This window comes from Dama dama, chromosome 11 (assembly GCF_033118175.1).
Source record: "Dama dama isolate Ldn47 chromosome 11, ASM3311817v1, whole genome shotgun sequence".
Taxonomy (NCBI): domain Eukaryota; kingdom Metazoa; phylum Chordata; class Mammalia; order Artiodactyla; family Cervidae; genus Dama; species Dama dama.
Window position 1 is genome coordinate 57929579 of NC_083691.1, and position 13204 is coordinate 57942782.

The following is a 13204-nucleotide window of genomic DNA, read 5'->3' on the forward strand; positions in this document are numbered from 1 at the left end:
ATTTTCAACTCGCTTTAGTCATGTAAGCAAAATAGCAGAATCTCTTTTCATATCAAGTATAATGATATCAGAACATTGAATAGCTGCAGAGTATTTCTATGCAACATCATTTAATTACAGCAATCAATTATTGTTAGCCGTTGTTATTATCATAATGTGCTATTGAAAAATCTTGTAGTGACAAACATCTTTGTATCAACATCTTTGCTTGTGTGTCTGATTATTTCCCTTGAAAATAAAATCTAGCTTGGGCCATCTATTATTGATCTTTCTTCAGTACATAACTGATAAAATAATGTGTGATTGTATGACAGTTCATGAAGTTTTAATCCTTCCATATGCTCCCTGTGATGGATGTAAATGAAAGGTAATGGTCAGTGCATAATAAGTTTAATTATGTCTTGAGCACCACAGAAAACCATTTATTGTTAAGTCATACTTTTTTTAAAAAAAATATTGTTTTCAGATGAATGGACTAAAATGTCCTTAAAGTGTTCAAAAATAAAGAAAATATTACATGGTTCAAAGAATAGAAAAATGATTCATCACTCATAATGCCGCTACTGTAATAAACACCTTTCAGAAAAGTAGAGCCTTATGTAAAAATTATTAAGGTGGCCATAAATTGGCCAAATAGAAAAGACACTATTTGTGCAAATAGTTGCAAAAAAGAACAAAACAAAATTAAAAAAACACTCCAGAAGGAGTTGGCCAATAGGCAAAGTGACTTTAAGTAAACAGGCTTTCATTTGCAAAGTGGTAATAGAGAAGAAGGTTTTGTTTCTCCTAAAATGGTAAAATGCCAACTGCTTAGTTTGCCCCCTATGATCCCCTGACTCTAGTGAATTGCACCTGTGTGACCACAGGACACTGCCATGGTGCTTCATCAAGCTCCCGCCTCCTTCTGCTAATAAAGAATGAAGCCAGTATGTGGTCCCCCTCCCCTCACTCCCACACTGCTGAACATCCAGAGGGTTGTGCATAATAAGGGGTAGATACAGAGTGAATGGATGGGACAATGAATGGATGAGCCAAGAAAGTGAAAGAAAGAAATAGAAAGCAAATCCCTGCTAAGAAAACTTCTCCAAACTTGAAAATAAAACACAATGATAATGGCATGTGCTCTCAGTGTCGTACTGGAGCACTGTCAAACAGTCCCACCAACAATTGCACAGTTCTCTGGGGAAAGTCCGTCTTTGTTTGACTTGTTAACTACCACGGGTTAGATTATCAGGCTCCGTGAAGTTAGAAGAGAACTAAGAGAAGATTGATTAATTGCAGATAACTTCTGCCTGATAGAAAAGGTAGTCCCAAAAGATAACAGTTATCACTTCAGTTCACTTAATCAGTCGTGTCCAACTCTTTGTGACCCCATGGGCTGCAGCATGCCAGGCTTCCCTGTCCATCACCAACTCCCAGAGCTTGCTCAAACTCATGTCCATTGAGTTGGTGATGCCATCTGACCATCTCATCCTCTGTCATCCCCTTCTCCTCCTGCCTTCAAACTTTCCCAGTATCTTTTCCAATGAGTCAATTCTTCGCATCAGGGGGCCAAAGTATTGGAGTTTCAGCTTCAGCATCAGTCCTTCCAATGAATATTCAAAAATGATTTCCTTTAGGATTGACTGCTTTGATCTGGGTACAGTTGTATTGCTTTACAATTCATTAAGCAGGGTTTTGCTTTTTTTGTTTAATTTAAGCCAATCCATTCCACCATTTCTTTCCTGATTGATCATATAAGCTTCTATTCCTTGACTTACCCTTTGGGTCAGCTTTATCATCCTTCCAGTTCCTTCATTTATTAATAATGATAGATCTTTGACACATGCTCATGGTATGTTTGTGTGAAAGTCATGTTTTGGATTTTTTGAAAATTAAACTGGCATTATATAAAACAAAGTTCCTTTGCCCCAGATTCACACACCATGTGTGGTGGTTTTCAAATATGTACACAGATTCTTTGATACTCCACCCTTTAAGAAGCAGAGCTTAATTCTCCTTCCTTTGAGTGTGAACTGGATTTAGTGACTAAAGAATATATTGGGTTTGCCAAAAAGTTCATTTGGGTCTGTCTGTAACATCTTATGGACCATGGACATGCCCAGAGGCTGTCCCAGCCTGCAGAAGGGTAATGCTCCCAATGAAGACTTCTCACCACCTTTGAGTGGCAGTGCCCTGGAGGTGAATGCAGATCCTGTCCTTGATGGGGAGATGAGGATTCAAACAGTGTAAGAGTACACACCTGTACTAGTAGGTAAGCACACATTCGCAAACAGTTTTTTATAGCAAAATGGTCATTTTTATTAGGAAGATAAATTAAATAATTAAAATAGCCAATATTCATTTGATGTTCACTATATCCCAAGAACTATGTTTAGTGGTTGGCCTGAATGTTCTCATTTTGTGCTCAGAACTGCCCTCAGTGGTTAATACCATAATTATTATGTCTCATTCATGAATGTGGAAACCAAGAATAGAAAGATTAACTATCACTTGATACTGGACCTATAATTAATATTAGAGTCAGAATCAAGCCCAGGAAACCTGAATCCAAAGCTATTGACCCCAAAACACAACACAGCAGTTAGAGTGATCTTTTCATAGTCTGAGTCAGATCACAGCCCATCTACTCCCAGTCTCTGAGAGTAAAAGAAAAGACTTGGCCATGTTTTCAAAGCTCCACAAAATCAGGCCCTCGTTAACTCTTGACCTCATCCTTTGACCACTCCATGCAGTACATTCAAGGCACATGAACCTCTTGCTCGTTCTTGAACAAGTGAAGCATGTCCCTGCCTCAGGGCCTTTGCACTGGCCACTCTCTCAGCGTGGAAAGACTTCTCCAAGACATCAGCATGGCTCACTCTTTTACTCTTTAAAGTCTTTGCTAAACTGTCACCTTCTCAACAAGACTTACACTCACCACCCTAAACTGCTCTCTCCTACTTCCAATTCCCCTTTCCATGCTCCATTTCTTTGCACAGCACTCACCACTTGTAAGCACATTGAATAATTTGGGCGTACTACTTATCAGCTCCCCTGCCAGTCCTGTTGGAAAATAAACTCATTCAAAGGGAACTGTTTTCTATTGTCTTCATTGGCATATTCTAGGCCTTAACGCCTTCGATAAATGATGCTGCATTGACATTGAGTAACTTATACACTGTATCATGTAGGAAAAGCCAGATAATGCCTAACATTTTGTTCACAATTATGGTTTTATTTCTCAGAGTTTTTAAAACTTTTGGGAATATAATTGCTTTACAATTGTGTGTTAGTTTCTGCTCTACAACAATGTGAATCAGCTACCTGTATACATATATCCCCTCCCTCTTGAACCTCCCTCCCACTCCCCTATCCCATCCCTCTAGGTCATCACAGAGCATTGGGCTGAGTTCCCTGTGCTATACAGCAGCTTCCCACTAGCTATCTATTTTACACATGGTAGTGTATATAGGTGCTTCCCTGATGGTTCAGATGGTAAAGAAACTGCCTGCAATTCAGGAAGCCAAGGTTCAATCCCAGGATTGAGAAGATCCCCTGGAGGAGGAAACGGCAACCCACTCCAGTATTCTTGCCTAAAGAGTCCCATGGACAGAGGAACCTGGTGAGCTACTGTCCATAGGGTTGCAAGGAATCAGACATGACTGAGTGACCAACACTTTGACTTTTCACTTCAGTGTAGATATGTCAGTCCTACTCTCTCAGTTCATCCCACCCTCTCTTTCCCTTGTCATGGCCACAGGTCTGTTCTCTACATCTGTGTTTCTATTCCTGCCCTGCAAATATGTTCATCTGTACCATTTTTCTAGATTCCATATATATGTGTTAATATATGACATTCATTTTTCTCTTTCTTACTTTGCTCTGTATTGATGCCTTTGACTCTTATTCTCTTGGTATAACAGTTAAGACCATAGGTGGACAAACTCTGGCCTATGGGCTAAGATGGGCCCACTATTTGTTTTGTTGGAACACTGTCATGTTCATTTGCTTCAACAGTCTATGAACACTTCAATACTACAATGAACAACATTGAATATTTGTGACAGAAACTACATAGCTTGCAAAACCTAAGATACTTCGTACCTGGCCTTTGAGAGAAAAAGTTTGCTGAAGTCTGGTCAAGACTCTCTGGATCCAAGTCCTAAATGTGTCACTTATCAACACGTATTTTTGATCAAGTTATTGAATTTTTCTCTGTTTTGGAGTCTTCATCTGTAAAACAGGAATAAAAATAGTGTTTACCCAGGTTGTTGAGCTTAAATGAGTTAATGTATACGATGTGCTTAAAAGAGTGCCAGGCACATTCATGCAGGCATGCTTAGTTGCTCAGTCGCGTCAGCTCTTTGTGACTCCATGGACTGTAGTCTGCCAGGCTCCTCTGCCCATGGAATTTTCCAGGCAAGAATACTAAGTGGATTGCCATTTCCTTCTCTGAGGGGATCTTCCAGACCCAGGGATTGAACCTGCGTCTCCTGCATTGGCAGGCAGATTCCTTATCACTGAGCCACCTGGGAAGCCCGCCAGGCACATAGTAGATGCTTAAATGTCAGCTATATCATCACTACCACCACCAGCAGCAGCTGCGTGGCCTTGGGAAATTTGCTTCTTCTCTCTGATGTGATGATTCATCTCACCTTTTTGTTTCTTTATAAAAACAGAGTAATAGCCACTTCACTGGGTTGCCATGAGGAGTGGATGAGACAGAGGCTGTGACGAGCATGGTAGGTGTTTGGCACAAACCCACAGACACCTGCTTACTGCCCTCTTTGTGTTTCTCTGTCTCCTCCCCAGGTACATAAAGAGGAAACTGGGAACATAGCAGAGGCCAGGTTCACATTCCCCTAAATCTGGGGCTGGTTCAAGACCAAACACTTCCTTGCACAGGTTAATGCCCTTACCTGGGCCAGAGAATGAGAAAGCCCCACCCTGGTCTGGCTGAGAGGCCATAGCACATGCTATGGGATTTCCACATTACTTACAAGAAGGCTAATATTGGCTGCTCGTTTACTGTGCCCGGCACCATCTCAAAAGCAGAACAGGCACAGTGCCAGGGGTCCTGGGAGATAAGTGCTAGTCTTATTCTCATTTGACTGATAAGACAAAATGAGGCTTAGAGAGTTTGGTTCACAGGGTCACAAACTAGTAAGAGATGGACCCAGTATTGGTCCTCTGGCAGTTGGATTCCATACTAACTTGTCCCCCCTCCCAAGATTTATCTCCAATTGTGAGCAAATAAACCATGGAATTCTACAGATTCAAGTGATAGAGGAAAGGAGGGCAGAGATGGAAACTAGTTGATCTCCCTTTCAGGGTTTTGTTTGCAGGAAGGATCAAGCCTCCCAAAGAACAGGGGCTTCTTCCTCCACAAGAACAGGAAAGACAGTGAGAACCCCCAGAGTTGGTTCAGAGACAAAAGGCTTCACCAGTATAGACAATACAGTGGTGGACAGGACTTCCCTGGTGGCACAATGAATATGAATCCTGCCTGCCAATTCAGGGGACAGAGTTCCATGCCTGATCCAGGAAGATTCCACATATCACAGAGCAACTAAGCCCCCACACTCTAGGACCTATGAACCACAATTACTGAAGCCCATACACCTAGAGCTTGTGCTCCACAAGAGAAGCCACCGCAGTAAGAAGCCTGCACACCACAACTAGCGAGTAGCACTGCTCAGCACAGCTAGAGGAGACCCGCGTGTAGCAACAAAGACCCAGCACAGCCAGAAATAAATTAATTTTTTAAAAAAGAATGTGTTGGATTACGGAAATGATTTTTTAAAATGCAGTGGTGGGCATCCAGATGGAAAGGATTCCTCACTCCCTGGGATGACTTCTAGGGGCTTAGAACATCCTTGAAGGACCCTGCCTGGAGCAGGAGAGATGGTGGCGATGCACACACAGCCTCCAGGGAGCCCCAAGCAGAAAGGGACCTCCTCCCCTGACTCCAGCCACAACCTGTAATCACTGTGGGAGTGACATAGGGGAAGGTGCCACTGGGCTCTTAGTACATCTGAGAACTGCTGGGCTCCCCATGAGATCACAGGAAAGTTTGAGGTCTGGGCACTGGCTGCAGCTGGGTGCCTTGTTTCTGCTTAGTTCGGTGGCATCTTCCAGTGGGGGAAGGCTGGGGATGGGCCAGTTCTACAAGCAGGGATCAAGGAGTGTGTGGGTGACCCAGGAGGCAGGGTGAGGCTCTGTGTGTGTCACACCCACCGGACAGTTTCTCCTGACTGAGTCACCAAGGGTGGGGCCAGAGCCACTGGCAAACTCCTTACCCGAGATGCGGATGAGACCCTCCCAAGCAGGTTCAGAGGTTTCTCTCCTCTGCATCTCAGAAGCCCACAGAGCCTAAGGACTCCCCTCCCATGGGCTGTGTGGTTTGGCCATGACCAGACTTCTGTCTGAAGAACAGCTGGAACTTGAGCCAGATTCTGAACCTGGGTGTGAAATTGGAATTAAACTAAAAACATAGAAGGGAAAAGCCAGCCATTTAGAAAGAGGGCTGGTCTGACTCCATTCTTCCTGCGTCCTCCCCACCTCCTGCCTGTCAAGTACCCTAAGCTCTGTGCGCATGGCCATGACCTCATCAGAGAGGGTGGATCAGGCCAGCCACACTTTGATCCATTGCTTCCAACCATTCATGCAACCGGTCCGTGTGATATTTGCTTCTTTCCACAAAGGACTTGGAGCAGTGAGCACCTGCAGCAGAGCCAGCCAGGACAAGGCGAGCTGCATCAGGTCTCCCTGTGGGGAGGCTCTAAGACTTCTGGTGGCTCAGGTGGTAGAGCCTGCCTGCAGTGCAGGAGACCCGGGGTTCGATCCCTGGGTTGAACTTTTTCACGTTAGTGATGCTCGGAACAGAGAAGATAAACTTATCCCCCATATATATAAATATACTTATTTGCCCAGGGCTTCCCTGGTGGCTCAGTCGGTAAAGAATCCACCTGCAATGCAGGAGACCCAGGTTCAATCCCTGGGTGGGGAAGATCCCCTGGAGAAGGAAATGGCAGCCCACTCCAGTATTCTTGCCTGGAAAATTCCAGGGACAGAGAAGCCTGGAAGGCTACAGTTCATGGGGTCACCAAGAGTCAGACACGACTTAGTGACTAAACCTATAGTTACTCAGTCACGTTCAACTCTTTGGGCCCTCATGGGCTGTAGCCCACCAGGCTCCTCTGTCCATGGAATTCTCCAGGCAAGAATACTGGAGTGGGTTGCCATGCCCTCCTCCAGGAGATCTTTCTGACCCAGGAATTAAGCCCATCTCTCCTGTGTTTCCTGCACTGCAGGCAGATTCTTTACCTGCTGAGCCATTGGGAGAGCCTATATATATATATGTATATATATGTATGTATATATATGGGTTTATATTCTGTGCAGTTTCTCAAGATGGAAGCTTAGATTATTAATTTGACACATTGACTTTTCTACTATGAGTATTAAACACTATGAATTTCGCTCTAGGCATGTTTTAGTTATAGCTCACAAATTTATACATATTGTATTTTTATTTAATTCAAATATTTTCAAATTTCCCCTTAGCCTTCCTCTTTGACCCACAAGTTACTTAGAAGTATATTGTTTAATTTCCAAATATTTAGAGTTTTTCTAAAGATTTTCTTTTCTAGTTAATTCAGTTATCATCTGAGAATATATACTGTGTGATTTCTCTTATTTTAAATTCACTGGGTTTTGTTATATAACCCAGAATATAACCTATCATGGTGAATGTTCTGTGTGCACTAAAAAAAGAAAGTGCATTCTGATGTTGTTGTGTGGAGTGCTCTATTGATAGTGTTTTTCAGGTCTTCTGTACCTTTACTGATTTCCTGTCTACTTGTTCAGTCCATTATGGAGAGAGGAATGTTGAATTCTCCAACTATAATTGTCTATGTCTCCTTTCTATTCTGTCTTTGCTTCATGTGTTTTGAAGCTCTGCTGTTAGGAGCATACACATTTAAGATTATTACATCTTTTTGGAGAACTGACCTCTTTATCACACATAGTCATATATGTGTTTCTCTGCAATGATAGCACCCCAGTGCCTGCATGCTAAGTCACTTCAGTTATGTCCGACTCTGTGTGACTCTATGGATTGTAACCTACCAGGTTCCTCTGTCCATGAGATTCTCCAGGCAAGAATACTGGTGTGGGTTGCCATGCCCTCCTCCAGGGGATCTTCTGCAAAGACAGCAGATTCCTTACCCCTAGTGCCACCTGGGAAACCCTGTAGCTTTGTATAATTACCACTGCTATCAAAATAGAGAACTATTCTATTCCCGCAAGGCTGTCTCATGCTATCCCTTCATATCCACATTTTGGCTTCACAGGCTCCTCTGTTCAATCCCTAATCCCTAGCTCCTACTATCTGCTTTTTAATAGTCCCCAGTTGGCTGGGAACTGTTTAGTTTTACTCCTGTTATTTCAGCATAAGTATTACTATTAGTAGTATATCTTTATATATGCTTTATAAAAGTGTCCTAGTTTGAGTAGTGAATTTAATCCCTTTTCTTTTATTGGGATTATGAATGTTTTTTGTTGTGTCTATCCTATGATTTTATTTTAGGTTTTCTGCCTACCATAAGTTTTGTTGTGCTTCATTCATATTTTTTGCCTGCTCGATTCATTCTATTTTTTGTTTCAATTCATTTTCTTCTAGTATGTTGCTGCTGCTGCTGCTGCTAAGTCACTTCAGTCATGTCCAACTCTGTGCGACCCCATAGACTGCAGCCTACCAGGCTCCCCTGTCCCTGGGATTCTCCAGGCAAGAACACTGGAGTGGGTTGCCATTTCCTCCTCCAATGCACGAAGGTGAAAAGTGAAAGTGAACTCACTCAGTCATGTCTGACTCTTAGTGACCCCATGGACTACAGCCTACCAGGCTCCTCTGTCCATGGGATTTTCAAGGCAAGAGTACTGGAGTGGGGTGCCATTGCCTTCTCTAGTGTGTTAAAAACATACAATTCTATTTTTACTTATATACTGGTTAACTAATTTTTGGTACACAGATTTAAATGTATTTTTCTTTTTCTCTAAAAATTTATGCTTATTTGTTATTTAGCATGTTATATTCTATAAGACCTAGCTCAGGACTGATTTTACATGCCTCAAATAAATTAAATTTTAGTTTCTTAGAAGAAAGTGTGAGATAAGATATTTAGTCCAGTTTAGACTGGGGGTCAGCAAACTATGGCCCATGGACCAAACCTGGCCCACTATTTTTGTACAGTCTATGAACTAAGGACATTTTTTACACTTTTAAATGAGTGAAATAAGAACTTCCCTGGTGTTCCAATGATTAAGACTCTGATACTCCCAATGACCATGGCCAATCCCTGGTCAGGGAATTAGATCCCAAATACCACAACTAAGAGGTCACATGCCACAGCTAAAGATCCTGCATACAATGATGAAGATTGAAGATTCCATGTGCTGAAACTAAGACCCAGCACAGTCAAATAAATACATAAATAAATATTTTTTAATAAAAATAAAAAAATAATGAGTGAAATACATTTTAAGGAATAATATTTCATAACAAGTAAAATTTATATGAATTTCAAATTTTGGTGTCCACAGATAAGGTTTAACACAGCTTTGCTCATTATCTTATGTATTGTCTATTTTTGTGCTGCTACTTCAGCAGAGTTGAATAATTGTGACAGAGACTGTATGACTGACAAAGCCTAAAATATTCATTGTAATGTATGGCCCTTTACAGAAAAAGTATGGCAACCCCCAGCATGTGTGCTAAGTCACTTCAGTCATATCTGACTCTTTGCAACCCTATCAACTGCAGCCCACCAAGCTCCTCTGTCTATGGGATTCTCCAGGCAGGAATACTAGAGTGGGTTGCCATGCTCTCCTCCAGGGGATCTTCTTGACCCAGAGACAGAACCCACATCTCTCACATCTACCTGCACTTACAGCTGAGTTCTTTACCCCTGAGCTTCCCTCGTGGCTCAGAAGGTAAAGAATCCGCCTGCAATGCAGGAGATAGGGGTTCAATCCCTGGGTCGGGAAGATTCCCTGAAGAAGGGAATAGCAGCCCACTCCAGTATTATTGCCTGGAGAATTCTATGGACAGAGAATCCTGGCGGGCTATAGTCCATGGGGTTGCAAAGGGTCAGACATGACTGAGCGATTAACACTCACTCACTCACCGGGCACCAGGGAAGCCCAGCAACCCCAAGATCATCAGTCAAATGTTGCCTCTCCAGGCTTCCTTAGCTCAGGTTCACATTGTCCACTTTTTATGAAGTGGGGAACCTAGGCTTTCTTCGCCATCAGGTTGATGACAGGTAAAAGAGCAGGAAATGATCTTAGTATTTTTGTATTTCTCCAGGCCTGAGCACCACCCCCTGTATTAGAAGACTATATTTATTGTTCAGTTGCTAAGTCATGTCCAACTCTTTGTGACCCCATGGACTGCAGCACCCCAGGCTTCACTGTCCTTTACTATCTTCCAGAGTTTGCTCAAATTCATGTCCACTGAGTCAGTGATGCTATCTAACCATCTCATCTTCTGCCACCCTCTTCTCCTTTTGCCTTCAACCTTTCCCAGCATCAGGGTCTTTTCCAATGAGTAGGCTCATCACATCAGGTGGCCAAAGACTATTAGAAGACCATGTTCTTTAGCCGCTCAGTCATGTTCAACTCTTTGCAACCCCATGGACTGTAGCCTGCCAGAGTCCTCTGTCCATGGGGATTCTCCAGGCAAAAATAGTGGACTGAGTTGCCAAGCCCTCCTCCAGGGGAACTTCTTGACCCAGGGATCGAACCCAGATCTCCCACATTGCAGGCAGTTTCTTTACCGTCTGAGCACCAGGGAAGCCCAATATTATGCTATAAACATCTATTTAAATTATCACCTACCTGCCTTCCAACTTTGATCTAGTGTTTCCAATAACAGTTTCATCTGCATATGAATTATCTCTCCAGATACGAAGTAAAATCTTGAGACGACTAGTTCATCAGGCACATTGAGAGACTGAATCACAGTGCATTATACAAAGCTAATCTGACTTTATAAATGTAAATGTGTCTTCTGTAGTATTAAAATGTCCTGAGTTCTCCTTCTAGCAAGATGGGGTAATAAGAACCAAATTTAACTTCCCACCTGACTCAGCTAAAGAAAATGAGAATGGATAACATTTATGAAGCCATGGTTTTAAAGCATTGAACATCAGCCAGTGAAGGACAGTGATCCCTGAGAGACAGGAAACAAATGTGGTGACCCAATAATTACCCTCCCTTTGCAGTAGAAACCCAGGGGCTCAGCATTCTTTCTGAGTAGAGGAGATAGAGGTTTTCAGTCTGTGGAAATAAAGGTAGTTGGAGACTTAAAAAAAAAAAAAGTATGAGAATGAAGGGTTGCATAGAAGGAGAATTCAGATCTATAGAGGGTCCCCATTGCACAACCACCAGAGTACTGATTCATGAATTATAGATGAGGAATCTACCCAAGGCTGGAGATTCAGTTCAGTTCATCCATTCAGTCATGTCCAACTCTTTGCGACCACATGGACTGCAGCATGCCAGGCTTCCCTAACCATCACCAACTCTCAGAGCTTGTTTATTTATTTATTTATTTTAATATTTTATTTTATTTTTTTAAGTATTTATTTATTTTAATTTACAACATTGTATTGGTTTTACCATACATTGACTTGAATCCACCATGGGTGTACATGTGTTCCCCATCCTGAACCCCCCTCCCAACTGCCTCCCCATCCCACCCCTCCGGGTCATCACAGTGCACCAGCCCCGAGCACCCTGTCTCATGCATTGAACCTGGACTGGCAATTCATTTCACATATGATAATTTACATGTATAAATGCCATTCTCCCATATCATCCCACCCTCGCCCTCTCCCACAGAGTCCAAAAGACTGTTCAATACATCTGTGTCTCTCTTGCTGTCTCGCATACAGCGTTATCATTACCATCTTTCTAAATTCCATATATATGCGTTAGTATACTGTATTGGTGTTTATCTTTCTGGCTTACTTCACTCTGTATAATAGGCTCCAGTTTCATCCACCTCATTAGAACTGATTCAAATGCATTCTTTTTAATGGCTGAGTAATATTCTATTGTGTATATGTACCACAGCTTTCTTATCTATTCGTCTGCTGATGGGCATCTAGGTTGCTTCCATGTCCTGGCTATTATAAACAGTGCTGTGATGAACATTGGGGTACACGTGTCTCTTTCCATTCCAGTTTCCTCAGTGTGTATGCCCAGCAGCAGGATTGCTGGGTCATATGGCAGGTCTATTTCCAGTTTTTTAAGGAATCTCTACACTGTTCTCCATAATGGCTGTACTAGTTTGCATTGTACTGTTTGCAACAGTGTAAGAGGGTTCCCTTTTCTACATACCCTCTCCAGCATTTATTGCTTGTAGACTTTTGGATAGCAGCCATTCTGACTGGCGTGTAATGGTACCTCATTGTGGTTTTGATTTGCATTTCTCTGATAATGAGTCATGTTGAGCATCTTTTCATGTGTTTGTTAGCCATCTGTATGTCTTCTTTGGAGAAGTGTCTGTTTAGATCTTTGGCCCACTTTTTGATAGGGTCTTTTATTTTTCTGGAATTGAGCTGCAGGAGTTGCTTACATATTTTTGAGATTAATTCTTTGTCCATTGCTTCATTTGCTATTGTTTTCTCCCATTCTTAAGGTTGTCTTTTCACTTTGCTTATAGTTTCCTTTTTTGTGCAGAAGCTTTTAATTTTAATTAGGTCCCATTTGTTTATTCTTGCTTTTATTTCCAATATTCTGGGAGGTGGGTCATAGAGGATCCTGCTGTGATTTATGTCAGAGAGTGTTTTGACTATGTTTTCCTCTAGGAGTTTTATAGTTTCTGGTCTTACATTTAGATCTTTAATCCATTTTGAGTTTATTTTTGTGTATGGTGTTAGAAAGTGTTCTAGTTTCATTCTTTTACAAGTGGTTGACCAGTTTTCCCAGCACCACTTGTTAAAGAGATTGTCTTTTCTCCATTGTATATTCTTGCCTCCTTTGTCAAAGATAAGGTGTCCATAGGTGCATGGATTTATCTCTGGGCTTTCTATTTTGTTCCATTGATCTATATTTCTGTCCTTGTGCCAGTACCACACTGTCTTGGTGACTGTGGCTTTGTAGTAGAGACTGAAGTTGGGCAGGTTGATTCCTCCATTCTTCTTTCTCAAGATTG